Source organism: Pseudopipra pipra, chromosome 3 (assembly GCF_036250125.1).
Source record: "Pseudopipra pipra isolate bDixPip1 chromosome 3, bDixPip1.hap1, whole genome shotgun sequence".
NCBI lineage: Eukaryota > Metazoa > Chordata > Aves > Passeriformes > Pipridae > Pseudopipra > Pseudopipra pipra.
The window spans coordinates 65,549,976-65,554,476 of NC_087551.1; the positions used below are offsets into that span (position 1 = coordinate 65,549,976).

Genomic DNA, 4,501 nt, shown 5'->3' on the forward strand with positions numbered 1-4,501 from the left:
ATAAGCCAGGTTTATATTCACAAAAAAGAAATCAACAAATCCACACCCATCTTTGTATACTTCTGTATAACCAGTGGCAAAACATACAGGAGGCTAACAGGAGGCAGAAATAATAGTCTTCTGCATTCAATTGCGACATTGCATTCCAAATTTGACAGAGGATTATTCATAATGGCACAGGCACACTTGGTTGGCTTCTTTTCCCAACCTTGTAAAGCAACATCAAAAGTCACCAGGCTATCAAGGTTCAATTACTAGCATTCTCTGGGAGACCCCTATGATGAAAGTGGTGTCACAATTGGTTTACCTCACCTTAACACTGTGCCTGTTCATGTTGTTAGAGAGATGTCTTTGAGAAGAAAGTATTAGAGCATGCAGCAAGTTTTAAAACTGCTCAACAAAGATGGGTTTATTTTCTGTGTGTTTTTTTTACAACAGAGACCTGTGACAGTGGCCAAAAGAGGCAGCATGATTCAGCTCCAGCACATGGATATGACTAAGGTGAGATGTCAGTCTTGTAGTGCCTTCCTTTCAAGTGAACAGTATATATTCGTTATTGTTCCCTTTGAGTCTATATCAGAGCTAGCCTTCAGCAGCAGAGCAATGGAGTCAACTATAAAGTGAGAGAAATATAAAACAGCTACAAAAACTGTTTCCCATTCATCTGAAAACACCTTGGCAGAAAAGTGGTGTTGCTTTAGAGGACAGGGCCTCCCAGAGGGCTCAAGATACCTGGGAAAAATTGTGGATAAGAGCTACCAAAAGAAATAGAATAGCAGACAATAAATTTCAAAGTATCAACCAGGTCACAAAGGAATCAACAGAAATTGAAGAATGTAAGATTATTCAATCTAACTGAGAGTTGAGTGGATCACAGTGCTTAGCTTCCATGAAAGAATGACAAAAAAGGCAAACTGCTCTGCCTTTTTCTGTGGTAATCTTGAGGTGTAAAGTTAAAGCAATAATAGACCAAAATAATTTGGATTCGGTTGATGCAACAAATTACTTTAAAAGGATTATTATAGCACTATATGACAAAGCTTAGTATCAGCACCAAGCTTTATAGTGCATACCCTCAGAAAATTAGATCCACCAGTATAATCTCTATCATTTTCCATCAACATTCTTCAGAAATATAGGAAATTGTTTCCATAAGCGTTCATTACAAAAATCCAATTTATGGTAAAACTGGGAAAATGTTGGTATTTTTCCAAACAGCTAGTAAATCATCAGATGGTGACAACACAATTAAAAAATATTAAAAAAAATATTAGCAAAACCAAGCAAACAAAAAAAACCCACACCACACCCAAAAGGCAAACCATTTTGAAGGAATTTACTTTGGAAAAAGCTAGGAAAATACCACAGCAAAACATAAAGGCAACGAAGTCTTGCGGTAGGAAATGCAAAGACATACCCCTTCTAAATAATATTAATCCAGAAATCTGCCCTAAAATCTTCATTATTTTGTCTTGGAAAATTGGTATGTTTTAGCTTTCTCATACATACAGATTTTTTTCATACCTAATTTCACAGCATTCATTTACCAGCTCAACCTTACCCTAATCACAGTCAATGTAGATATTTAAGTAACATCAAAACAGTAATAATCTTCTTGAATTTGGAAGGCCAAAAGAAGTTATTGTGAGATATCCATAATGCATATCTCAGAGGAGGAAGAAAGCAGGGCAGTTTAAATAAATTAGAAGCCAAGGAAAAGCGGAATGCTGTCACCATAGCAGAGATTCCTTCACGCTCTCCTGAAGTCTCATGCCGTAGCTCCTACTTGTGCAAACCGTAACATGTATCTGCACTTACTTGAAACATCATCACCTCACATAAAGTCCACAAATCCATGACAATAGGTACTTGAGCCTGTTGGCAGCTGGAGGATAAAAATCACATTTGTCACTGCCAGGCAGCAAGAAAATTACCACTCTGGGCAATTCTCAAGTAAAACAAATCCCATAGCCATAATAATTCAGTTTTGTTTTTCTACTCTACAGGTAGTGTTAAAATATTCCCCAAGAAGATGAGAGGAAAAGGATGATTTCTCCCACAGAATAGAGAGGATCTCTCATATCACTGAAAAACATTTAATTATTTTCTCCAAGTTTTTTTTATGAGAACTGGGGTTCATTTACCAGATTTCAATGCGTAAAATTTAGCTCACCTACCTGAAACCTACATTGGTATTGATATCACATGGTATAAAAAAATACATTAAACCTCAATTTCCAGCAGTACTACCCAATCCTGTTAGTGTTACTCATGAAAGCAGGAAGAAGCACGTAACAGCTAAAGAACAGAGATGTTTTTGTGGTGATGTGGGAAAGATATTTGCTTGTTTTCACTTCTCCAAAACTACCTGTGAGTTTTGATGACTGAAGAATTAACTGCCTAGGTTCAACTGTCACTGAAGTGTCTGTTCACTTCTTGCATACATTTTGTCCTCATAGAAAGCAGTCATTAAAGAGAGTTTCATTTAGCTTCCACAGTGTCATCACAGTATATAGCTTAGTGTATAGCTCTGAGGGGGAGGTAAGTTGAGGATGAAAAAAGCCCTTGTATTTTCCTGTCTCATCTCCTAAGATGACTGTTTTGGAAAGAAACATAAAAATTGTGATGTTTGAAAACCTGTAGAGGAAACCGTGAAAAACAGCAAAAACATATCAGTAAGATGTGGCATAGTTAACAACAGCAAGAGAGGTGATGGAGAACATATATATTTTTAATTTTTTACAAGCACAGTGAAGAGTCTATCCATCCCCAGGAATCATAGGGATATTTACAGCTACAGTTCATATGAGCAAATAGAGAAAAAGAATATTTATACAGGAGTTACTACACTGTAAATAATCTATCCTGTAGTTTTGGCATATTTATATGAAAATTTATTTGAATTTCTAAAATTTAAATTTGATTGGTGTTTTTTCTAAAGAGTAAGAAGTTGGTTGGCCATCAGTGGACAAACATGTTTTTCTGCTATGCCTAGATGACTGACCACATACCAGCGTCTTGGTCTTTTTTATGCTGATATTCTATGCTCCTTAGTGGCAAAAGAAGTGCTACAGAATATTCAGTATGCTACATTCCATGCCTGAGAACAAAAGACTTTTATTTAGTCATTTATTCATTTAAAAGAACAAATGAAACTAGACTCTGGGGTATATTCGCATATATACTATAGTAGCTAGTGCTTCTCCCTATCCCAAATGAGTTTGAGATAAGGTCTTCTTTTACTTAGAAGACCCCTCTCACAGTCTTCAAGAGGGAAAAGAACCCCTCTTTTCCTCTTCTCTCTTTATTGAATAATGTCCAAATTATCTCAGGCCTACATGATAACTCAAGGAACTCTAAGCTATGTCTCTTCCTTGAGATTCTTTCCCTCTCTAAGAAAAGACCTGAGACAGTCAAGGAGCTGGCCACAGTATCCTCTATACAGACTCTATAACATAGCTTTTAAAGCCTCTCAATATGTCCCAGAAAATGGTTATGCATGCTTGCCTGTGGCCCTCTGCATTCACCAGTTAAATTAGGCACAAGCTACAGAGTCACAGAATATTCTGAGTTAAAAGGGACACACAAGGATTATCAAATCCAACTCTTAAGTAAATTAAGTAATTAAGTGAATTACTTAATTACGCTTAAGTATGGGAATTGAAGCTATGACCTTGGCATTATTAGCACCATGCTCTGACCAGCTGAATATCAGTTGTTTTGTTACCTCAGAAGAACCTTGTACAAAGAATTGATTGATTCATTTGGACTTGACTCTTAACAGGGGCACTTGAGAGTGAAAGATACTGCAAATATATTCTGTCAAAGCCAAAGATCAAGAACTGGATTACAAAGTAGGAAACAGAATGGCAAAAGTTAAAAACTAGTACAATTCTTAGGTTACACTTGGCCAATGTAATTCATCCTTAGCTAGCCAGGTAATGCCTTCATCCTAGACTTACAGCTAGGATGTAGTGTAAGACCTCATTGCGGTCTATGGCTTTCTTACAAGAGGAAGCAGAGGGGCAGGGCCTTTTTAGCTGTCCCCTTCCCCTTCCCAGCATGAAGTGAACCCAAGTGAACAGCATAAAGCTGTGTCAGGGGAGGGTTAGGCCAGATATTAAGAAAAAGTTCTTCACCCACAGTATGGTTGGGCACTGAAACAGGCTCCCGAGGGAGGTGATCAGAGCATGAAACCTGTCAGAGCTCAAGAAGCATTAGAACACTCTCAAGCACACAGTATGATTCTTGGGGTGGTTCTGTGCAGGGCCTGGATTTTGACTCAGTGATTCTCAGGGGTCCCTTCCAACTCAGGATATTCTGTGATTCTATGATTCCCCACGAGGCAATCTAAGATGTCTCTCCACCACCTACTCACATTGTCTTTCAGGTGCTGTTACACATTGCTGAATCAAATTTATACACAAAAAAAAATGCATATTCGAGACTTACTCTTTAAAGATTTGAAGCTGTTCTTGTAAGACTGGCTATTTTTTCTATC

The 4,501-nt window shown here is 37.6% G+C and overlaps 1 long non-coding RNA gene across 1 annotated transcript; it reads left to right on the forward strand.

Moving 5' to 3' along the window:
• Window positions 1-347: 347 nt before the first annotated feature.
• On the forward strand, window positions 348-2,246 carry LOC135410593 (uncharacterized). The gene is made up of 2 exons (XR_010428763.1): window positions 348-501; window positions 2,007-2,246. It is a non-coding gene; the product is annotated as an uncharacterized LOC135410593 (long non-coding RNA).
• Window positions 2,247-4,501: the final 2,255 nt, after the last annotated feature.